Below are 25,477 nucleotides of genomic sequence, written 5' to 3' on the forward strand. Positions count from 1 at the left end.
CCGACGGCCGGGGCACTTAGGCGCCGACGGCCGGGGCACTTAGGCGCCGACGGCCGGGGCACTTAGGCGCCGACGGCCGGGGCACTTAGGCGCCGACGGCCGGGGCACTTAGGCGCCGACGGCCGGGGCACTTAGGCGCCGACGGCCGGGGCACTTAGGCGCCGACGGCCGGGGGCACTTAGGCGCCGACGGCCGGGGCACTTAGGCGCCGACGGCCGGGGCACTTAGGCGCCGACGGCCGGGGCACTTAGGCGCCGACGGCCGGGGGCACTTAGGCGCCGACGGCCGGGGCACTTAGGCGCCGACGGCCGGGGCACTTAGGCGCCGACGGCCGGGGCACTTAGGCGCCGACGGCCGGGGCACTTAGGCGCCGACGGCCGGGGCACTTAGGCGCCGACGGCCGGGGCACTTAGGCGCCGACGGCCGGGGCACTTAGGCGCCGACGGCCGGGGCACTTAGGCGCCGACGGCCGGGGCACTTAGGCGCCGACGGCCGGGGCACTTAGGCGCCGACGGCCGGGGCACTTAGGCGCCGACGGCCGGGGCACTTAGGCGCCGACGGCCGGGGCACTTAGGCAGTGCGGAGAATAAGTATTTGAGCCTCTGCTGATTTTGCATGTTTTCCCATCTACAAAGAATAGAGAGGTTGGGAATTTTTAGAGAGAGTGTGGGAGAGAAGATAGGGGAGACCCACACTGATCCCATGAACCCGGCAGTGGATGGTGGGGGGCAGCGGACGGGGGGGGGGGGGGGGGGGCGTGGGGGCGGGGGCAGCCTGTGATTACAGGACACATTTTTCTACATTTGTCATTTACACCCAGAGATCCGGCCTTTACTGAACCGATCAAGCAAAAAACAGGAACTTCTATTGTGAAATAATTGATCCCTATGGGAGACGAATCCAACGAAGCAGCAAGACCCCAGACGTAGCGAGTCCCTGCGGTGAGGAGAAAAGGGAGGGAGGAACGCACCAGATACGGGGGGGGGTGTCACAGCCCCCGATATCAGCACCTGGGTGTATACACCTGTGGTAGAAATGTGGCTGCTCACCTGCCACTCTGGTCAGTCCTGCACGCTCCACACACAAGCAGATGCGCCCCCTCCCCCACGCACAAGCCCCCAACGCACAAGCGGATGCGCTTCCTCCCCCGCGCACGCACCCCCTCCCCAGCGCACGCACCTTCTCTCCCCGCGCACAAACGGAAGCGCCCCCTCCCCCCGCGCACAAACGGAAGCGCCTCCTCCCCCGCGCACAAACGGAAGCGCCCCATCCCCCTGCGCACAAGCAGCAGTGTTAGGGGTTATTTATCAGGAGCATTTCCAGACACCGCTGCGTCCACAGGGCCTCACTCATTATTGCATTACCACCTATTTTTTCCCCTGTTTTGATGATTTTTTTTGCTCCAAAAAGCAACCAAATTTTTGTGCAAATTTGCTCCAGTCCTCCCCTGTGGAATGATTTTTATGGAGGACACAAATATTAGCGATGCGGATGATATTTTAACAGATCACAACACTTTTTACTCCAAAAAGGCACAAAAAACCCGTAAAGCACAGATTGGGCACTCGTCTTGCCGCCGCCGTTGCCGTTTTAACCATTTCTATCAAGTTTTGGGAAAAGGCAGAATAATCAAATCGGTCCAAAAGAAAAAAACGGTTCACAAAAATCTTTTTGCATTTCTTTTAAAAGTGATATTTCTGTATAAATCCATTACCAGGATTATTCTGCAAGGGAACATGAGGTGTACACTGCGTATACAGGGCACAGATACAGGAGGGTCCCATAGGTGAGAGCCCGGTTTAGACGACATCACGCTCCCGGCAGGTCCTTGGGTGCAACACAGCGGGCGCTCCCGGCAGGTCCTTGGGTGCAACACAGCGGGCGCTCCCGGCAGGTCCTTGGGTGCAACACAGCGGGCGCTCCCGGCAGGTCCTTGGGTGCAACACAGCGGGCGCTCCCGGCAGGTCCTTGGGTGCAACACAGCGGGCGCTCCCGGCAGGTCCTTGGGTGCAACACAGCGGGCGCTCCCGGCAGGTCCTTGGGTGCAACACAGCGGGCGCTCCCGGCAGGTCCTTGGGTGCAACACAGCGGACGCTCCCGGCAGGTCCTTGGGTGCAACACAGCGGACGCTCCCGGCAGGTCCTTGGGTGCTCCACAGCAGGTGCTATCTGCATCTGGCCGACACTTACAAACACAACAGATAGCAGGAACATCATATACACACACACTGTGATACCGTACTGTGTATGGGCTGGCAGGGTTATTTGGGATGCTGTGGAGCGCGGCGACCTGCGGCAAGACGCACCGGCGACCTGCGGCAAGACGCACCGGCGACCTGCGGCAAGACGCACCGGCGACCTGCGGCAAGACGCACCGGCGACCTGCGGCAAGACGCACCGGCGACCTGCGGCAAGACGCACCGGCGACCTGCGGCAAGACGCACCGGCGACCTGCGGCAAGACGCACCGGCGACCTGCGGCAAGACGCACCGGCGACCTGCGGCAAGACGCACCGGCGACCTGCGGCAAGACGCACCGGCGACCTGCGGCGGACTTTTGGATTCAGTAAATAAATGTGGTCATATCATCTAAATTGGACGCTAACCTATGGAATCCATCCCTGCACTTTCTATGCAGTGTAGACACAATGTTTCCTTGCAGAATAATCCTGGTAATGTATAGCTGTTTACATATATCTATCACTATTAAAAGATTTTTGTGAACCGTTTTTCTTTCGGACAGAATAGACCAAAAAAGAAAAGGACACAAAAATAAATTGCGTCATTGTGAAAAATTGAAGGTAAAACACAAGAACGAAAAACACAAGAAGAAAAACAAACAGGGGTTTGGTGACCCGGCCCCAGACTCCATGTATTGTGTATACTGTGTGTATAGGTTTGCTTTCCTGGACGGCTTTTATAGCAGCCAAAAAGGTGTCCAAGAAAGTGGCCCAGAAGCGGGGTGTGATCGGGGCCTGCGGATATTCCGGAAGCTTCCACACGCCGGGGCGCAGCACGAGACCGGCCTGTAGCTTCCTGGGGTGCAGCGGAGGCTTCCACTAACCATCAGCAACCAAAGGTCCAGAAAATGGTGGAAGAAACGCCAAGTGGAGCAGAAAGGCGTCAACATCAGAGGCCGCAGTCAGGATTATACCAGAATGTGTGAGCGGCCAGAACGTGCGGAGTGAAGACCTCCGCGGAGGAGGGTCTCGTGCGCCCCAGGCCCTGAGCTCACTAACATTATAGGGGATGTAAATTCAGCTCATAAAGTCGGGGGCCACAAACTACGGCTGCAAAACAGTGCGGAGAATCAGCCCTGAAGGTCACGTGTACGGAGAGGATTTGTATTGTCCGCTGTGCCGGGAAAAAATCCCCCCAATACCTGCAGTCATAGGGACACATGGGGCAGACAAGCTAGGGGGCCCTGAGAGCCGCTGCGTGTATTAACCCTTTATCGCCCAACTGACATAATATGAGCACCTGACTGTGATAATGGGGTGTGGGGGCAGCCAACACTGATAAATCAATGGTACCAGAAAGCAGAGGTCCCCCCAACACTGGACAGGTAATTATTACTGGGGGGGAAGCCCCGACACTGGGCATGCCATTATTACCAAGGAGACCCCACACTGTGCAAGTCATTACTGGGGGGACCCTGACACTGTGCAAGTCATTATTACTGGGGGGGGGGACCCCGACACAAGGCAAGTCATTATTACTGGGGGGACCGTGACACCGGGCAAGTCATTATTACTGGGGGGGGGACCCAGACACAAGGCAAGTCATTATTACTGGGGGGACCGTGACACCGGGCAAGTCATTATTACTGGGGGGGGACCCAGACACAAGGCAAGTCATTATTACTGGGGGGGGGACCGTGACACAAGGCAAGTCATTATTACTGGGGGGGGACCCCGACACCAGGCAAGTCATTATTACTGGGGGGGGACCCAGACACAAGGCAAGTCATTATTACTGGGGGGGGGACCCAGACACAAGGCAAGTCATTATTACTGGGGGGGGACCCAGACACAAGGCAAGTCATTATTACTGGGGGGGGACCCAGACACAAGGCAAGTCATTATTACTGGGGGGGGACCCAGACACAAGGCAAGTCATTATTACTGGGGGGGGGACCCAGACACAAGGCAAGTCATTATTACTGGGGGGGGACCCAGACACAAGGCAAGTCATTATTACTGGGGGGGGACCCAGACACAAGGCAAGTCATTATTACTGGGGGGGGGACCCAGACACAAGGCAAGTCATTATTACTGGGGGGGGACCCAGACACAAGGCAAGTCATTATTACTGGGGGGGGACCCAGACACAAGGCATGTCATTATTACTGGGGGGGGGGGACCGTGACACAAGGCAAGTCATTATTACTGGGGGGGGGGGGGGACCGTGACACAAGGCAAGTCATTATTACTGGGGGGGGACCCAGACACAAGGCAAGTCATTATTACTGGGGGGGGACCCGTGACACAAGGCAAGTCATTATTACTGGGGGGGGGACCCCGACACAAGGCAAGTCATTATTACTGGGGGGGGGGGACCCCGACACAAGGCAAGTCATTATTACTGGGGGGGGACCCAGACACAAGGCAAGTCATTATTACTGGGGGGGGGGGACCCCGACACAAGGCAAGTCATTATTACTGGGGGGGGGACCCCGACACAAGGCAAGTCATTATTACTGGGGGGGGACCCCGACACCAGGCAAGTCATTATTACTGGGGGGGGACCCAGACACAAGGCAAGTCATTATTACTGGGGGGGGGGACCCAGACACAAGGCAAGTCATTATTACTGGGGGGGGACCCAGACACAAGGCAAGTCATTATTACTGGGGGGGGACCCAGACACAAGGCAAGTCATTATTACTGGGGGGGGACCCAGACACAAGGCAAGTCATTATTACTGGGGGGGGACCCAGACACAAGGCAAGTCATTATTACTGGGGGGGGACCCAGACACAAGGCAAGTCATTATTACTGGGGGGGGACCCAGACACAAGGCATGTCATTATTACTGGGGGGGGGGGACCGTGACACAAGGCAAGTCATTATTACTGGGGGGGGGGGGGGGACCGTGACACAAGGCAAGTCATTATTACTGGGGGGGGACCCAGACACAAGGCAAGTCATTATTACTGGGGGGGGACCGTGACACAAGGCAAGTCATTATTACTGGGGGGGGGGGACCCCGACACAAGGCAAGTCATTATTACTGGGGGGGGACCCAGACACAAGGCAAGTCATTATTACTGGGGGGGGGGACCCCCGACACAAGGCAAGTCATTATTACTGGGGGGGACCCCGACACAAGGCAAGTCATTATTACTGGGGGGGGGGACCCCGACACAAGGCAAGTCATTATTACTGGGGGGACCCCGACACAAGGCAAGTCATTATTACTGGGGGGGGGGACCCCGACACAAGGCAAGTCATTATTACTGGGGGGGGACCCAGACACAAGGCAAGTCATTATTACTGGGGGGACCGTGACACCGGGCAAGTCATTATTACTGGGGGGGGGACCCCGACACAAGGCAAGTCATTATTACTGGGGGGACCGTGACACCGGGCAAGTCATTATTACTGGGGGGACCGTGACACCGGGCAAGTCATTATTACTGGGGGGGGACCCCGACACAAGGCAAGTCATTATTACTGGGGGGACCGTGACACCGGGCAAGTCATTATTACTGGGGGGGACCCAGACACAAGGCAAGTCATTATTACTGGAGGGGGACCCAGACACAAGGCAAGTCATTATTACTGGGGGGGGGGGGACCGTGACACCAGGCAAGTCATTATTACTGGGGGGGGACCCTGACACCAGGCAAGTCATTATTACTGGGGGGGGACCCAGACACAAGGCAAGTCATTATTACTGGGGGGGGGACCCAGACACAAGGCAAGTCATTATTACTGGGGGGGGGGACCCAGACACAAGGCAAGTCATTATTACTGGGGGGGGACCCAGACACAAGGCAAGTCATTATTACTGGGGGGGGGACCCAGACACAAGGCAAGTCATTATTACTGGGGGGGGGACCCCGACACAAGGCAAGTCATTATTACTGGGGGGGGGGGGACCCCCGACACAAGGCAAGTCATTATTACTGGGGGGGGGGGGACCCCGACACAAGGCAAGTCATTATTACTGGGGGGGGGACCCCGACACAAGGCAAGTCATTATTACTGGGGGGGGGACCCCGACACAAGGCAAGTCATTATTACTGGGGGGGGGGGACCCCGACACAAGGCAAGTCATTATTACTGGGGGGGGGGACCCCGACACAAGGCAAGTCATTATTACTGGGGGGGGACCCCGACACAAGGCAAGTCATTATTACTGGGGGGGGGGGGGACCCCGACACAAGGCAAGTCATTATTACTGGGGGGGGGGGACCCCGACACAAGGCAAGTCATTATTACTGGGGGGGGGGACCCCGACACAAGGCAAGTCATTATTACTGGGGGGGGGGACCCCGACACAAGGCAAGTCATTATTACTGGGGGGGGACCCCGACACAAGGCAAGTCATTATTACTGGGGGGGACCCCGACACAAGGCAAGTCATTATTACTGGGGGGGGACCCCGACACAAGGCAAGTCATTATTACTGGGGGGGGGACCCCGACACAAGGCAAGTCATTATTACTGGGGGGGGGGACCCCGACACAAGGCAAGTCATTATTACTGGGGGGGGACCCCGACACAAGGCAAGTCATTATTACTGGGGGGGGACCCCGACACAAGGCAAGTCATTATTACTGGGGGGGGGGACCCCGACACAAGGCAAGTCATTATTACTGGGGGGGGGACCCCGACACAAGGCAAGTCATTATTACAGGGGGGGGGACCCCGACACAAGGCAAGTCATTATTACTGGGGGGGGGGGGACCCCGACACAAGGCAAGTCATTATTACTAGGGGGGACCCTGACACCGGGCAAGTCATTATTACTGGGGGGGACCCAGACACAAGGCAAGTCATTATTACTGGGGGGGGGGGGACCCCGACACAAGGCAAGTCATTATTACTGGGGGGGGGGGGACCCCGACACAAGGCAAGTCATTATTACTGGGGGGGGGGGACCCCGACACAAGGCAAGTCATTATTACTGGGGGGGGACCCCGACACTGGACAAGTCATTATTACTGGGGGGGGGACCCCGACACAAGGCAAGTCATTATTACTGGGGGGGGACCCTGACACAAGGCAAGTCATTATTACTGGGGGGGGACCCTGACACCGGACAAGTCATTATTACTGGGGGTCAGGTACAGGGTCAGGCCATTGCCGTACTCTCGGGCTGAGCGCCATCTCGTGGCCCCCCGGACCCTGAGGGACATGACGTGACCTCTGACATCAGTCCCCCTGAATCTGGCCACACACTGACCTCGTCCTCAGCAGCAGCCCCCATGCGATGGCGGAGCACAGCGGAGGCTGAGGCGGCGCTCACAGAAGAGCCCCCGGACTGTGGCAGCGGCCATGACAGGAGCTCCCCGCCGGTACACAGCGCGCCGCCTCCGGCTCCCCACACCCCGCTTACCTGAGGCCGGAGGACCGGGGACGGCGCCGGGCTCCGCGCTCACACACAGGCGACAACGACCGACGGGATCCCGCTCCTGGTGCAGGCGGCCTCACTGACGTCACCAGCCGGCGCCGGCTACTCACTGACGTCACCAACCGGCGCCGTCTGCTCGCGGCTCTCGTAACCAGTGCCGTGCAGGGACATGTGACGTCACCACGATGCGTAACCAGTATGGCGGCTGTGAGAGAGGGGAGGTCAGTGCAGCGGGAAATCCCCCAGGACCAGAGCTCAGCGCTGCAGAGACCCCGACCAAAGCCTCCCGGGGCAAAGCCTGAGGGGGGCTACAGGACACGTGACATTACCACAGCTGCCGGCCTCTCCCGAACCACAGGTCCAATCATCCCCTGCACCACAGGTCCCAGCATGCCCTGCACCACAGGTCCCAGCATGCCCTGCACCACAGGTCCCAGCATGCCCTGCACCACAGGGCCCGGCCTCTCCTGCACCACAGGTCCCAGCATGCCCTGCACCACAGGTCCCAGCATGCCCTGCACCACAGGTCCCAGCATGCCCTGCACCACAGGTCCCAGCATGCCCTGCACCACAGGTCCCAGCATGCCCTGCACCACAGGTCCCAGCATGCCCTGCACCACAGGTCCCAGCATGCCCTGCACCACAGGTCCAAGCATCCCCTGCATCACAGGGCCCGGCCTCCCCTGCACCACAGGTCCCGGCCTCTCCGAACCACAGGTCCCGGCCTCTCCCGAACCACAGGTCCCCGGCCTCCCCTGCACCACAGGTCCCGGCCTCCCCTGCACCACAGGTCCCGGCCTCCCCTGCACCACAGGGCCAAGCATCCCCAGCACCACAGGTCCAAGCATCCCCTGCACCACAGGTCCAAGCATCCCAGCACCACAGGTCCAAGCATCCCCAGCACCACAGGTCCAAGCATCCCCTGCACCACAGGGCCAAGCATCCCCAGCACCACAGGTCCAAGCATCCCCTGCACCACAGGGCCCGGCCTCTCCTGCACCACAGGTCCCAGCATCCCCAGCACCACAGGTCCCGGCCTCCCCTGCACCACAGGTCCCGGCCTCCCCTGCACCACAGGTCCCAGCATCCACTGCACCACAGGTCCCGGCCTCCCCTGCACCATAGGTCCCGGCCTCCCCTGCACCATAGGTCCCGGCCTCCCCTGCACCACAGGTCCCAGCATGCCCAGCACCACAGGTCCCGGCCTCCCCTGCACCACAGGTCCCGGCCTCCCCTGCACCACAGGTCCGGCCTCCCCTGCACCACAGGTCCAGCATCCCCAGCACCACAGGTCCCGGCATCCCCAGCACCACAGGTCCCGGCATCCCCAGCACCACAGGTCCAAGCATCCCCAGCACCACAGGTCCAAGCATCCCCAGCACCACAGGTCCAAGCATCCCCTGCACCACAGGTCCAAGCATCCCCTGCACCACAGGGCCCGGCCTCTCCTGCACCACAGGTCCCAGCATCCCCAGCACCACAGGTCCCAGCATGCCCTGCACCACAGGTCCCGGCATCCCCTGCACCACAGGTCCCGGCCTCCCCGTCCCGCGCCGCAGGTCCCCCAGCCTCCCCTTCACGCGCCGCAGGTCCCCCAGCCTCTCCCGCACTACTAGTTGTATCATTCCCATCACACTAGTCCCATTATTCCCAGCACTACTAGTTCAGTCCCAGTATCCTCTCGGTACTCATTGCCAGCACTACTAGTCCCAGCTGGACACGGCACAGACCACTGTATAATACAGATGGCACATGGACGTCCTGTACGGGCTCCTTCATTATTATGGGTGCGGTTTCGCCTAATTTTCAAAACAGGCTTAAAAAAAACAAACAAAAAATGTTACAGGTTTCTATAGGTAACCGCACCTCCTGTCTCTCCTGCCATTGTACATCCTTATTTGTACTGACATCAAGCTGTGGTGCTGGAATGTGGCATGCCCCGCGGGCGGGGCCCGGTCTAATGCCCCGCGGGCGGGCCCGGTCTGATGCCCCGCTGGCGGGCTCGGCCAATGTCACACTGTCATTATGAATATGTAACCGTAAGAGATCCATAACTCAAGAAAACTTCTAATTTTGCGTTTTTTTCAGTTTTCAGCATTTGTCGTCCGTCTCATTTTTTCCACCAAAAAACGGAAATCAGAAAAGAAAAAAGTGTAGAAAATCGTGCAAATGTAGTCGTGTCAGTCGTTGGTAAATGATTGCTCTCAGTGAGAGAAACAAAATTATAATCTTGTAGATCTGATACGTTTTAATGGTTAACAAAAATAAAATAAATGATGTGACAGAGCAGCTTTCCAGACTTCTCAGGTCTCTTCATCAGGCATGGTACAACAAAGTATCTGAAGGAACACAAATATATACAGAAACAGAGCAGAGGGGTATAATAAAGACATTTAAATAAACACTGAGCTTAGAGAGGGAATCCTTAATTAGCTTTGATTAGTGGTGTGAAAGTTTTATTGTCCCAATATCCCTGTAGGATCAGAGGCATGCTGCCCTCACCGTCTCTGGAGCAGAGTACATGTAGGATCAGAGATCGGGTGCCCTCACCTTCTCTGGAGCAGAGTACATGTAGGATCAGAGGCATGGTGCCCTCACCTTCTCTGGAGCAGAGTACATGTAGGATCAGAGGCATGGTGCCCTCACCTTCTCTGGAGCAGAGTACATGTAGGATCAGAGGCATGGTGCCCTCACTTTCTCTGGAGCAGAGTACATGTAGGATCAGAGATCGGGTGCCCTCACCTTCTCTGGAGCAGAGTACATGTAGGATCAGAGGCATGGTGCCCTCACCTTCTCTGGAGCAGAGTACATGTAGGATCAGAGGCATGGTGCCCTCACCGTCTCTGGAGCAGAGTACATGTAGGATCAGAGGTCTGGTGCCCTCACCTTCTCTAGAGCAGAGTACATGTAGGATCAGAGATCGGGTGCCCTCACCTTCTCTGGAGCAGAGTACATGTAGGATCAGAGGTCTGGTGCCCTCACCTTCTCTGGAGCAGAGTACATGTAGGATCAGAGGTCTGGTGCCCTCACCTTCTCTGGAGCAGAGTACATGTAGGATCAGAGATCGGGTGCCCTCACCTTCTCTAGAGCAGAGTACATGTAGGATCAGAGATCGGGTGCCCTCACCGTCTCTGGAGTACAGTACATGTAGGATCAGAGGTCTGGTGCCCTCACCTTCTCTGGAGCAGAGTACATGTAGGATCAGAGATCGGGTGCCCTCACCTTCTCTGGAGCAGAGTACATGTAGGATCAGAGGTCTGGTGCCCTCACCGTCTCTGGAGCAGAGTACATGTAGGATCAGAGGTCTGGTGCCCTCACTGTCTCTGGAGCAGAGTACATGTAGGATCAGAGGTCTGGTGCCCTCACCTTCTCTGGAGCAGAGTACATGTAGGATCAGAGGTCTGGTGCCCTCACCTTCTCTGGAGCAGAGTACATGTAGGATCAGAGGTCTGGTGCCCTCACCGTCTCTGGAGCAGAGTACATGTAGGATCAGAGGTCTGGTGCCCTCACCTTCTCTGGAGCAGAGTACATGTAGGATCAGAGGTCTGGTGCCCTCACCGTCTCTGGAGTACAGTACATGTAGGATCAGAGATCGGGTGCCCTCACCTTCTCTGGAGCAGAGTACATGTAGGATCAGAGGCATGGTGCCCTCACCTTCTCTGGAGCAGAGTACATGTAGGATCAGAGGCATGGTGCCCTCACCTTCTCTGGAGCAGAGTACATGTAGGATCAGAGGCATGGTGCCCTCACTTTCTCTGGAGCAGAGTACATGTAGGATCAGAGATCGGGTGCCCTCACCTTCTCTGGAGCAGAGTACATGTAGGATCAGAGGTCTGGTGCCCTCACCTTCTCTAGAGCAGAGTACATGTAGGATCAGAGGTCTGGTGCCCTCACCGTCTCTGGAGCAGAGTACATGTAGGATCAGAGGTCTGGTGCCCTCACCTTCTCTAGAGCAGAGTACATGTAGGATCAGAGATCGGGTGCCCTCACCTTCTCTGGAGCAGAGTACATGTAGGATCAGAGATCGGGTGCCCTCACCTTCTCTGGAGCAGAGTACATGTAGGATCAGAGGTCTGGTGCCCTCACTGTCTCTGGAGCAGAGTACATGTAGGATCAGAGGTCTGGTGCCCTCACCGTCTCTGGAGCAGAGTACGTGTAGGATCAGAGGTCTGGTGCCCTCACTGTCTCTGGAGCAGAGTACATGTAGGATCAGAGGTCTGGTGCCCTCACCTTCTCTGGAGCAGAGTACATGTAGGATCAGAGGTCTGGTGCCCTCACCGTCTCTGGAGCAGAGTACATGTAGGATCAGAGGTCTGGTGCCCTCACCTTCTCTAGAGCAGAGTACATGTAGGATCAGAGATCGGGTGCCCTCACCTTCTCTGGAGCAGAGTACATGTAGGATCAGAGATCGGGTGCCCTCACCTTCTCTGGAGCAGAGTACATGTAGGATCAGAGGTCTGGTGCCCTCACTGTCTCTGGAGCAGAGTACATGTAGGATCAGAGGTCTGGTGCCCTCACCGTCTCTGGAGCAGAGTACGTGTAGGATCAGAGGTCTGGTGCCCTCACTGTCTCTGGAGCAGAGTACATGTAGGATCAGAGGTCTGGTGCCCTCACCTTCTCTGGAGCAGAGTACATGTAGGATCAGAGGTCTGGTGCCCTCACCGTCTCTGGAGCAGAGTACATGTAGGATCAGAGGTCTGGTGCCCTCACCTTCTCTAGAGCAGAGTACATGTAGGATCAGAGATCGGGTGCCCTCACCTTCTCTGGAGCAGAGTACATGTAGGATCAGAGATCGGGTGCCCTCACCTTCTCTGGAGCAGAGTACATGTAGGATCAGAGGTCTGGTGCCCTCACTGTCTCTGGAGCAGAGTACATGTAGGATCAGAGGTCTGGTGCCCTCACCGTCTCTGGAGCAGAGTACGTGTAGGATCAGAGGTCTGGTGCCCTCACTGTCTCTGGAGCAGAGTACATGTAGGATCAGAGGTCTGGTGCCCTCACCTTCTCTGGAGCAGAGTACATGTAGGATCAGAGGTCTGGTGCCCTCACCGTCTCTGGAGCAGAGTACATGTAGGATCAGAGGTCTGGTGCCCTCACCTTCTCTAGAGCAGAGTACATGTAGGATCAGAGATCGGGTGCCCTCACCTTCTCTGGAGCAGAGTACATGTAGGATCAGAGATCGGGTGCCCTCACCTTCTCTGGAGCAGAGTACATGTAGGATCAGAGGTCTGGTGCCCTCACTGTCTCTGGAGCAGAGTACATGTAGGATCAGAGGTCTGGTGCCCTCACCGTCTCTGGAGCAGAGTACGTGTAGGATCAGAGGTCTGGTGCCCTCACTGTCTCTGGAGCAGAGTACATGTAGGATCAGAGGTCTGGTGCCCTCACCTTCTCTGGAGCAGAGTACATGTAGGATCAGAGGTCTGGTGCCCTCACCGTCTCTGGAGCAGAGTACATGTAGGATCAGAGGTCTGGTGCCCTCACCTTCTCTAGAGCAGAGTACATGTAGGATCAGAGATCGGGTGCCCTCACCTTCTCTGGAGCAGAGTACATGTAGGATCAGAGATCGGGTGCCCTCACCTTCTCTGGAGCAGAGTACATGTAGGATCAGAGGTCTGGTGCCCTCACTGTCTCTGGAGCAGAGTACATGTAGGATCAGAGGTCTGGTGCCCTCACCGTCTCTGGAGCAGAGTACGTGTAGGATCAGAGGTCTGGTGCCCTCACTGTCTCTGGAGCAGAGTACATGTAGGATCAGAGGTCTGGTGCCCTCACCTTCTCTGGAGCAGAGTACATGTAGGATCAGAGGTCTGGTGCCCTCACCGTCTCTGGAGCAGAGTACATGTAGGATCAGAGGTCTGGTGCCCTCACCTTCTCTAGAGCAGAGTACATGTAGGATCAGAGATCGGGTGCCCTCACCTTCTCTGGAGCAGAGTACATGTAGGATCAGAGATCGGGTGCCCTCACCTTCTCTGGAGCAGAGTACATGTAGGATCAGAGGTCTGGTGCCCTCACTGTCTCTGGAGCAGAGTACATGTAGGATCAGAGGTCTGGTGCCCTCACCGTCTCTGGAGCAGAGTACGTGTAGGATCAGAGGTCTGGTGCCCTCACTGTCTCTGGAGCAGACTTCTCAGATTTTGTAGTGGGTCATAAATCATCCTGACAGGTCGAGTCCTGTGTGTAATGAATTTGTATTCCCAGACCCTGCGATGGCACGGTGATCTGAAGTTGCCTTTTAATATGACAACTTTCATGTGGTTTATGTCATGTCCTGGAGCACAGAAATGTTTGGCCACAGGTAAATGTTTATTTTTGTCTGAAATGCCTGTTTCACACGTCAGTAAAAAACAGGGACGTTTTTCGCTGACATGTAAAAAAAGCATATGTCCCGTGATTCAAGGCACGCATGGGTTGTCCATGTGCAATCCGTTATCCGTGACACGTGATTGCACATGGAGATAAAACTCACCTGTCCCCGCTCTTACTGTCCGTGGTGCTGAACTCTTCGGCTCTTCTGTGTTTCCGGCCTGCGCTGACCTCCGCTGCAGCTTCTTCCGGGTCGGCTGTGGCTGCATACATGAACATAGTACAGAACATACTGTGGTCCGTGGGACATCAGTGATGCCAGAAAACAACGGACATGTCTCCGTGCGGCAATCACGGACACACGTGTACACCGCACGGAGACACGGTCAGTGAAAAATCACTGATGTGTGCGCAGACCCATTGATTATAATGGGTCTGCGTATGTCAGTGATTCTGGTACGTATAAAAACGAGCGCATACGTTTTTGAGCTGTCCAATGTCAAAATTATGGTAGGATGAAATGCATTGAATTTGTCATGGAATTTTAAATTGTCTCTTCAGGGTGGAAGGAGACAAACTCTAGCGCCACCTATTGGAAGTAGCAATCCTAAAAGTCAAAAGTGGCCCTTTAACGAGCCTTTTCATATGACTAAGGAGTTATGCCAGATCAGACCCCCAACTTGCAGACACGGTGTTTCGGAGTGATTTCCCCTCGTCAGTGCAAAGTATGAGATCTGATCTGGCTGTATGAGAAGCTTTAGTGGGGTCTAAGGGGAAAACTATTCTCCTTGCGGAGGCTGTTGTGGATACATTTGAATTAGATTCCAGTTTGGGGCTCCCTCTTGTGGTCAGTGCTGGTAGTGCAGTTGACTTGCTGAATGGGAAACAGAGAGCTGAGGAGGATTGGCAATATAACTATATAACTGAGTAGTTTCCTCCTGTTCCTTGCCGGAGCTCTATGTATCTCCTGTGTGCTAAGGACATTCTGAAACCAGCCCTTTTCTCCGTGTCTACCCGAACTCCTCTCAGATAAGTTGGTCTTTGTACATCTGCTTATGGTTTTCACTTTCTTGTTATTTTGCCTGTGTGGAGTTGGATCATTCCCTGCTGGGAGTATCTGTGTACCTTTCTCCATGTTCTGCTATGTATTGTGTTTTGTTATGCTTGGTACAAAATTCAGTCCTTCCTCTATATCAGTGTTTTTCTTGGATCCCTGTAACACCAGAGTACTGGATATAGTGAGGGAGAGCCTGTGTAGGCTCAGCATTTTTCCATATCTGGCGTGCTGGTATTTACTAGGGTTTATACGGCTGCAGACAGCACTCTTTCCCATCCTTTCCTATACAGATAGTTTGGGCCTCATCTTTGCTGAATCTGTTCTCTAGCTATGTATTGGGTTTTCCTATATCACTGTAGTCTTTACATGTGGGGGGCTATCTATATCTTTGGGGACTACTCCGAGGCAGATTAGCTTTTCTAATATTTCTCGCTGTAAGAATATTTAGTTCTCCGGCTGTTTCGAGACGACTAGGTCATCGTAGGCTCGTTCCACGGCTACTTCTAGTTGTGTGTCAGGATTAGGTCTGCAGTCCAGTAAGGTTCCAGCCACTGGTAAGAGACAGGATTGTGGGAGGTTATTGGTGTCCTGTACAATTTCTATTGTGTAAGACTATCCATCCTAATATGCAGCGCGGTCTTTTGACGCCGCGGTCACTCGGTCCTCATGCTTCGCATGGACAAGGGCCACATAAATTATTGCATTTGCGCATTTTTTGGTTAATGTTTTGCTTTTTTTCGCAGTACACCCCCATTGGCAATCATTAGATGAGATGTTAACCCCTCATCATACGTCTCCGGCCCCTGAGGAATCACTTGAATTAAGGAACATGGTTTCTTCTTCTTCCTCCCGTGCAAATAACCAATTATCCTTGATGAGTAGAAGACGATGGTTGGTCGCTCCATCGGGGTCTTTTCCCAGGAGATCAATTGTTTCTATTCTCCGGAGCCCCCCGTACAGTCGGTTGCGTACAATTAGTTTTTCATTGTTGATCTGTAGAATCAAAATATGGAGCACAAAGATATAAGGAGTCCGTGCAACAGCGCAATGACGGAGACCAATACCGCACACGGGGATCCGGGGTGCATCGGGGAAACACGCACAATTCTATGGTTTTATGCCGCGATTACTGATGTACGGGATTGTGCCCACCAGGGCCGTGGAGCCGGTAATCCAGACCTCCGACTCCTCAATTTCCCTGTTTCTGACTCCCTCGTACATGGCTCATGTTTGTGATAAATTTTAGAACGAAAAAAACTAATAAATTGTAAATCTGCGATACACTGTGCATTAAGAGGGGAAAAAACAGTTTTCAACAAAAATGTCCCAAATAACATTTGTGCGGTCTATGAATTTGTTCTAAGAAATAGTACGGCCTTCATCAGATCCTCCTTCATAGAGGACCTCAAATCTGACCTCACTATTCTAAGGCTAGAGAACAACAGTAACTTGGGTTGGTGGCAAAGCAGTGACCACACGGCCAACACCTCTATAACATCAGGATATGAAGGAATCGCCTCCTGCACAGTCAGTTTTGATGAACTGAACTCTTCTACTTCTTTGTGAGCAAGTGATCAATTTAGCTGGAATCTGGTCAATCTGTTTGCTGTAGGAGTTGATGCTTTTTCCCTGCGGCAATGCTTTGCAGCTCCATGTCATCCAAATACTTTTCAAAATTAAACTCCTCATCTGATGAGGCTGATGATTTGGCAGCAGTAGCATTGGCAGGATCCAACTCCTCAGCTAATGAGGCTGAAGATATGACAGCAGTAGCACTGGCAGGACTCAACTCCTCATCTGATGAGGCTGAAGATATGGCAGCAGTAGCACTGGCAGGACCCAACTCCTCATCTGATGAGGATGAAGATACGGCAGCAGTAGCACTGGCAGGACCCAACTCCTCATCTGATGAGGCTGAAGATACGGCAGCAGTAGCACTGGCAGGACCCAACTCCTCATCTGATGAGGATGAAGATACGGCAGCAGTAGCACTGGCAGGACCCAACTCCTCATCTGGTGAGGCTGAAGATTCGGCAGCAGTAGCACTGGCAGGACCCAACTCCTCATCTCATGAGGCTGAAGATACGGCAGCAGTAGCACTGGCAAGATCCAACTCCTCATCTGATGACGATGAAGATTCGGCAGCAGTAGCACTGGCAGGATCCAAGTTAGTTCTCATCTGGTGAGGCTGAAGATACAGTAGCACTGGTAGTATCGAACTCCTCACCTGAAAAAAAAAAAAAAAGTTACTACAGATAATTTCTGGGGAAACAATAATAATCTCAGGACTTCCATCCTGCTCTTGTTCTTGACAAATCATTCTCTTTCTGCCATTGTCTGACATCAAAAGGTTTCAATATTTGGTGCAGGAAAAATTGTGTAAAATTTTTGCACCAATCTTGACGCTTTTCTATAAAGAGTACCTGGCTTTGTAAAAGGAGACGAGGACCTTCCTCCGCGCCGCAGATTTACTGCGATGCACCGCTGGAATACTTGGTAGCTGAAATATACCGCATAGCTTTAATTTTCTGGCGCACAGACAGACAATTTTAGGGGTGAAAGTCGCTGCAACATTTCGCGAAAGTCGCCGCAACAAAACCCAATGCATGTAAACAGACTGTAAAGGCGTGTTCAGATGATGCGGCATGTCTCGGTTTTCACAGTGATTTTCTTTGTTTTTAAATGTCTTGTGAAAGCCGCGATAATTGTGAATATGTCCGAGCGCGCAGAGTCTTCTGTTCCTGCATTCCAGGAAATCTGGGCAACTGCCGCTGTGGGGGCTGCAACGCGACGTCTGAGCAGAAGGAGCAGCCCCTCTGCCCATAAAACGCTGTAGAGTAAATGGAGGGGCTGCAATTATGTGTGATATTAGCCCAGAGCGGTAAGTGCCATCAGAGTTGTCACCGCAGCGGGGCCCCTCCAGTCCTCGCCGCTCTGAAGAGCCCCTCAGGCTTTCTCCTGTTAATGACTTCTTCATGACTTAATCTCTCGTCTATCCACTGAGTGCTCGCTCCCCGCAGAGAGAAGTATATATTGTGTGGTCTCAAGAGCAGCGCTCACCTCTACACACGACCGTGAACCTGTCCTTCCCGTACACCCCCGCTGCACAGAGCGACTCCCTCCACAAACCGATATAATGGAGCGACGTAATGACTCGTTATACAGCGCCCTCATACATGGAGCCGACAATACTCAGAAAACACAATGTGCAGTATTATAGTAGTTATATTCTTGTATATAGGGGCAGTATTATAGTAGTTATATTCTTGTACACAGGGTGCAGTATTATAGTAGTTATATTCTTGTACATAGGGGCAGTATTATAGTAGTTATATTCTTGTACATAGGGGCAGTATTATAGTAGTTATATTCTTGTACATGGGGGCAGTATTATAGTAGTTATATTCTTGTACATAGGGGCAGTATTATAGTAGTTATATTCTTGTACACAGGGGGCAGTATTATAGTAGTTATTCCTGTATATAGGGTGCAGTATTATAGGAGTTATATTCTTGTACATAGGGGCAGTATTATAGTAGTAATATTCTTGTTCATAGGGGCAGTATTATAGTAGTTATATTCTTGTAGATAGGGGCAGTGTTATAGTAGTTATATTCTTGTATATAGGGGCAGTATTATAGTAGTTATATTCTTGTACATAGGGGCAGTATTATAGTAGTTATATTCTTGTACATAGGGGCAGTATTATAGTAGTTATATTCTTGTACATAGGAGCAGTATTATAGTAGTTATATTCCTGTACATAGGAGCAGTATTATAGTAGTTATATTCTTGTACATAGGAGCAGTATTATAGTAGTTATATTCCTGTACATAGGAGCAGTATTATAGTAGTTATATTCTTGTACATAGGAGCAGTATTATAGTAGTTATATTTCTGTATATAGGGGCAGTATTATAGTAGTTATATTCTTGTACATAGGGGCAGTATTATAGCAGTTATATTCTTGTACATAGGGGCAGTATTATAGTAGTTATATTCCTGTACATAGGAGCAGTATTATAGTAGTTATATTCTTGTACATAGGGGCAGTATTATAGTAGTTATATTCCTGTACATAGGAGCAGTATTATAGTAGTTATATTCTTGTACATAGGGGCAGTATTATAGTAGTTATATTCTTGTACATAGGGGCAGTATTATAGTAGTTATATTCTTGTACATAAGGGCAGTATTATAGTAGTTATATTCTTGTACATAGGGGCAGTATTATAGTAGTTATATTCTTGTACATGGGGGCAGTATTATAGTAGTTATATTCTTGTACATAGGGGCAGTATTATAGTAGTTATAGTCTTGTACACAGGGGGCAGTATTATAGTAGTTATATTCTTGTACATAGGGGGCAGTATTATAGTAGTTATATTCCTGTACATAGGAGCAGTATTATAGGAGTTATATTCTTGTACATAGGGGCAGTATTATAGTAGTTATATTCTTGTATATAGGAGGCAGTATTATAGTAGTCATATTCTTGTACATAGGGGGCAGTATTATAGTAGTTATATTCTTGTACATAGGAGCAGTATTATAGTAGTTATATTCTTGTACATAGGGGCAGTATTATAGTAGTTATATTCTTGTACATAGGGGCAGTATTATAGTAGTTATATTCTTGTACATAGGGGGCAGTATTATAGTAGTTATATTCCTGTACATAGGAGCAGTATTATAGTACATATATTCTTGTACATAGGGGGCAGTATTATAGTAGTTATATTCTTGTACATAGAGGCAGTATTATAGTAGATATATTCTTGTATATAGGGGCAGTATTATAGTAGATATATTCTTGTACATAGGGGCAGTATTATAGTAGTTATATTCCTGTACATAGGAGCAGTATTATAGTAGATATATTCTTGTACATAGGGGCAGTATTATAGTAGATATATTCTTGTACATAGGGGCAGTATTATAGTAGTTATATTCTTGTACATAGGGGGCAGTATTATAGTAGATATATTCTTGTACATAGGGGCAGTATTATAGTAGTTATATTCTTGTACATAGGGGCAGTATTATAGTAGTTATATTTCTGTATATAGGGGCAGTATTATAGTAGTTATATTCTTGTACATAGGGGCAGTATTATAGTAGTTATATGCTTGTGTATAGGGGCAGTATTATAGCAGTTATATTCTTGTACATAGGGGCAGTATTATAGTAGTTATATTCCTGTACATAGGGGCAGTATTATAGTAGTTATATTCTTGTACATGGGGGCAGTATTATAGTAGTTATATTCTTGTACATATGGGGCAGTATTATAGTAGTTATATTCTTGTACATAGGGGCAGTATTATAGTAGTTATATTCTTGTACATAGGGGGCAGTATTATAGTAGTTATATTCTTGTACATAGGAGCAGTATTATAGTAGTTATATTCTTGTACATAGGGGCAGTATTATGGTAGTTATATTCTTGTACATAGGGGGCAGTATTATAGTAGTTATATTCCTGTACATAGGAACAGTATTATAGTACATATATTCTTGTACATAGGGGGCAGTATTATAGTAGTTATATTCTTGTACATAGAGGCATTATTATAGTAGATATATTCTTGTATATAGGGGCAGTATTATAGTACATATATTCTTGTACATAGGGGCAGTATTATAGTAGTTATATTCTTGTACATAGAGGCAGTATTATAGTAGTTATATTCTTGTACATAGGGGCAGTATTATAGTAGTTATATGCTTGTGTATAGGGGCAGTATTATAGCAGTTATATTCTTGTACATAGGGGCAGTATTATAGTAGTTATATTCCTGTACATAGGGGCAGTATTATAGTAGTTATATTCTTGTACATGGGGGCAGTATTATAGTAGTTATATTCTTGTACATAGGGGCAGTATTATAGTAGTTATAGTCTTGTACACAGGGGGCAGTATTATAGTAGTTATTCCTGTATATAGGGTGCAGTATTATAGGAGTTATATTCTTGTACATAGGAGCAGTATTATAGTAGTTATATTCTTGTACATAGGGGCAGTATTATGGTAGTTATATTCTTGTACATAGGGGGCAGTATTATACTAGTTATATTCCTGTACATAGGAACAGTATTATAGTACATATATTCTTGCACATAGGGGGCAGTATTATAGTAGTTATATTCTTGTACATAGAGGCAGTATTATAGTAGATATATTCTTGTATATAGGGGCAGTATTATAGTAGATATATTCTTGTACATAGGGGCAGTATTATAGTAGTTATATTCCTGTACATAGGAGCAGTATTATAGTAGATATATTCTTGTATATAGGGGCAGTATTATAGTAGTTATATTCTTGTATATAGGGGCAGTATTATAGTAGTTATATTCTTGTACATAGGGGCAGTATTATAGTAGTTATATTCTTGTACATAGGGGCAGTATTATAGTAGTTATATTCCTGTACATAGGGGCAGTATTATAGTAGTTATATTTCTGTATATAGGGGCAGTATTATAGTAGTTATATTCTTGTACATAGGGGCAGTATTATAGTAGTTATATGCTTGTGTATAGGGGCAGTATTATAGCAGTTATATTCTTGTACATAGGGGCAGTATTATAGTAGTTATATTCCTGTACATAGGGGCAGTATTATAGTAGTTATATTCTTGTACATGGGGGCAGTATTATAGTAGTTATATTCTTGTACACAGGGGGCAGTATTATAGTAGTTATTCCTGTATATAGGGTGCAGTATTGTAGGAGTTATATTCTTGTACATAGGGGCAGTATTATAGTAGTTATATTCTTGTACATAGGAGGCAGTATTATAGTAGTGATATTCTTGTACATAGGGGGCAGTATTATAGTAGTTATATTCTTGTACATAGGGGGCAGTATTATAGTAGTTATATTCTTGTACATAGAGGCAGTATTATAGTAGTTATATTCTTGTACATAGGGGCAGTATTATAGTAGTTATATGCTTGTGTATAGGGGCAGTATTATAGCAGTTATATTCTTGTACATAGGGGCAGTATTATAGTAGTTATATTCCTGTACATAGGGGCAGTATTATAGTAGTTATATTCTTGCACATAGGGGCAGTATTATAGTAGTTATAGTCTTGTACACAGGGGGCAGTATTATAGTAGTTATTCCTGTATATAGGGTGCAGTATTATAGGAGTTATATTCTTGTACATAGGGGCAGTATTATAGGAGTTATATTCTTGTACATAGGGGCAGTATTATAGTAGTCATATTCTTGTACATAGGAGGCAGTATTATAGTAGTCATATTCTTGTACATAGGGGGCAGTATTATAGTAGTTATATTCTTGTACATAGGGGGCAGTATTATAGTAGTTATATTCTTGTACATAGGGGGCAGTATTATACTAGTTATATTCCTGTACATAGGAACAGTATTATAGTACATATATTCTTGCACATAGGGGGCAGTATTATAGTAGTTATATTCTTGTACATAGAGGCAGTATTATAGTAGATATATTCTTGTATATAGGGGCAGTATTATAGTAGATATATTCTTGTACATAGGGGCAGTATTATAGTAGTTATATTCCTGTACATAGGAGCAGTATTATAGTAGATATATTCTTGTATATAGGGGCAGTATTATAGTAGTTATATTCTTGTATATAGGGGCAGTATTATAGTAGTTATATTCTTGTACATAGGGGCAGTATTATAGTAGTTATATTCTTGTACATAGGGGCAGTATTATAGTAGTTATATTCCTGTACATAGGGGCAGTATTATAGTAGTTATATTTCTGTATATAGGGGCAGTATTATAGTAGTTATATTCTTGTACATAGGGGCAGTATTATAGTAGTTATATTTCTGTATATAGGGGCAGTATTATAGTAGTTATATTCTTGTACATAGGGGCAGTATTATAGTAGTTATATTCCTGTACATAGGGGCAGTATTATAGTAGTTATATTCTTTTACATAGGGGCAGTATTATAGTAGTTATAGTCTTGTACACAGGGGGCAGTATTATAGTAGTTATTCCTGTATATAGGGTGCAGTATTATAGGAGTTATATTCTTGTACATAGGGGCAGTATTATAGGAGTTATATTCTTGTACATAGGGGCAGTATTATAGTAGTCATATTCTTGTACATAGGAGGCAGTATTATAGTAGTCATATTCTTGTACATAGGGGGCAGTATTATAGTAGTTATATTCTTGTACATAGGGGGCAGTATTATAGTAGTTATATTCTTGTACATAGGGGCAGTATTATAGTAGTTATATTCTTGTACATAGGGGCAGTATTATAGTAGTTATATTCCTGTACATAGGGGCAGTATTATAGTAGTTATATTTCTGTATATAGGGGCAGTATTATAGTAGTTATATTCTTGTACATAGGGGCAGTATTATAGTAGTTATATTTCTGTATATAGGGGCAGTATTATAGTAGTTATATTCTTGTACATAGGGGCAGTATTATAGTAGTTATATTCCTGTACATAGGGGCAGTATTATAGTAGTTATATTCTTTTACATAGGGGCAGTATTATAGTAGTTATAGTCTTGTACACAGGGGGCAGTATTATAGTAGTTATTCCTGTATATAGGGTGCAGTATTATAGGAGTTATATTCTTGTACATAGGGGCAGTATTATAGGAGTTATATTCTTGTACATAGGGGCAGTATTATAGTAGTCATATTCTTGTACATAGGAGGCAGTATTATAGTAGTCATATTCTTGTACATAGGGGGCAGTATTATAGTAGTTATATTCTTGTACATAGGGGGCAGTATTATAGTAGTTATATTCTTGTACATAGGGGCAGTATTATAGTAGTTATATTCTTGTACATAGGGGGCAGTATTATAGTAGTTATATGCTTGTGTATAGGGGCAGTATTATAGCAGTTATATTCTTGTACATAGGGGCAGTATTATAGTAGTTATATTCCTGTACATAGGGGCAGTATTATAGTAGTTATATTCTTGTACATGGGGGCAGTATTATAGTAGTTATAGTCTTGTACACAGGGGGCAGTATTATAGTAGTTATTCCTGTATATAGGGTGCAGTATTATAGGAGTTATATTCTTGTACATAGGAGCAGTATTATAGTAGTTATATTCTTGTACATAGGGGCAGTATTATGGTAGTTATATTCTTGTACATAGGGGGCAGTATTATACTAGTTATATTCCTGTACATAGGAACAGTATTATAGTACATATATTCTTGCACATAGGGGGCAGTATTATAGTAGTTATATTCTTGTACATAGAGGCAGTATTATAGTAGATATATTCTTGTATATAGGGGCAGTATTATAGTAGATATATTCTTGTACATAGGGGCAGTATTATAGTAGTTATATTCCTGTACATAGGAGCAGTATTATAGTAGATATATTCTTGTATATAGGGGCAGTATTATAGTAGTTATATTCTTGTATATAGGGGCAGTATTATAGTAGTTATATTCTTGTACATAGGGGCAGTATTATAGTAGTTATATTCTTGTACATAGGGGCAGTATTATAGTAGTTATATTCCTGTACATAGGGGCAGTATTATAGTAGTTATATTTCTGTATATAGGGGCAGTATTATAGTAGTTATATTCTTGTACATAGGGGCAGTATTATAGTAGTTATATGCTTGTGTATAGGGGCAGTATTATAGCAGTTATATTCTTGTACATAGGGGCAGTATTATAGTAGTTATATTCCTGTACATAGGGGCAGTATTATAGTAGTTATATTCTTGTACATGGGGGCAGTATTATAGTAGTTATATTCTTGTACACAGGGGGCAGTATTATAGTAGTTATTCCTGTATATAGGGTGCAGTATTGTAGGAGTTATATTCTTGTACATAGGGGCAGTATTATAGTAGTTATATTCTTGTACATAGGAGGCAGTATTATAGTAGTCATATTCTTGTACATAGGGGGCAGTATTATAGTAGTTATATTCTTGTACATAGGGGGCAGTATTATAATAGTTATATTCTTGTACATAGAGGCAGTATTATAGTAGTTATATTCTTGTACATAGGGGCAGTATTATAGTAGTTATATGCTTGTGTATAGGGGCAGTATTATAGCAGTTATATTCTTGTACATAGGGGCAGTATTATAGTAGTTATATTCCTGTACATAGGGGCAGTATTATAGTAGTTATATTCTTGTACATAGGGGCAGTATTATAGTAGTTATAGTCTTGTACACAGGGGGCAGTATTATAGTAGTTATTCCTGTATATAGGGTGCAGTATTATAGGAGTTATATTCTTGTACATAGGGGCAGTATTATAGGAGTTATATTCTTGTACATAGGGGCAGTATTATAGTAGTCATATTCTTGTACATAGGAGGCAGTATTATAGTAGTCATATTCTTGTACATAGGGGGCAGTATTATAGTAGTTATATTCTTGTACATAGGGGGCAGTATTATAGTAGTTATATTCTTGTACATAGGGGCAGTATTATAGTAGTTATATTCTTGTACATAGGGGGCAGTATTATAGTAGTTATATTCTTGTACATAGGAGCAGTATTATAGTAGTTA

General features: G+C 48.2%; 2 protein-coding genes across 2 annotated transcripts in view; one reads left to right on the forward strand and one right to left on the reverse strand.

The window, feature by feature from the left end:
* The window catches only part of ZC3H18 (zinc finger CCCH-type containing 18), a 97,717-nt gene extending 90,021 nt beyond the window's left edge, over positions 1–7,696 (reverse strand). The window contains exon 1 of the mRNA XM_075326219.1: positions 7,565–7,696. The gene's annotated coding sequence lies outside the window, so the exon portion shown is untranslated. The remainder of the gene's footprint in view (positions 1–7,564) is intronic.
* Position 7,697: 1 nt separating this feature from the next.
* Positions 7,698–25,477, forward strand: part of LOC142254872 (thyrotropin-releasing hormone receptor-like) — a 101,046-nt gene continuing 83,266 nt past the window's right edge. The window contains exon 1 of the mRNA XM_075326218.1: positions 7,698–7,800. The gene's annotated coding sequence lies outside the window, so the exon portion shown is untranslated. The remainder of the gene's footprint in view (positions 7,801–25,477) is intronic.

Source organism: Anomaloglossus baeobatrachus, chromosome 10, assembly GCF_048569485.1.
Source record: "Anomaloglossus baeobatrachus isolate aAnoBae1 chromosome 10, aAnoBae1.hap1, whole genome shotgun sequence".
Lineage (NCBI taxonomy): Eukaryota > Metazoa > Chordata > Amphibia > Anura > Aromobatidae > Anomaloglossus > Anomaloglossus baeobatrachus.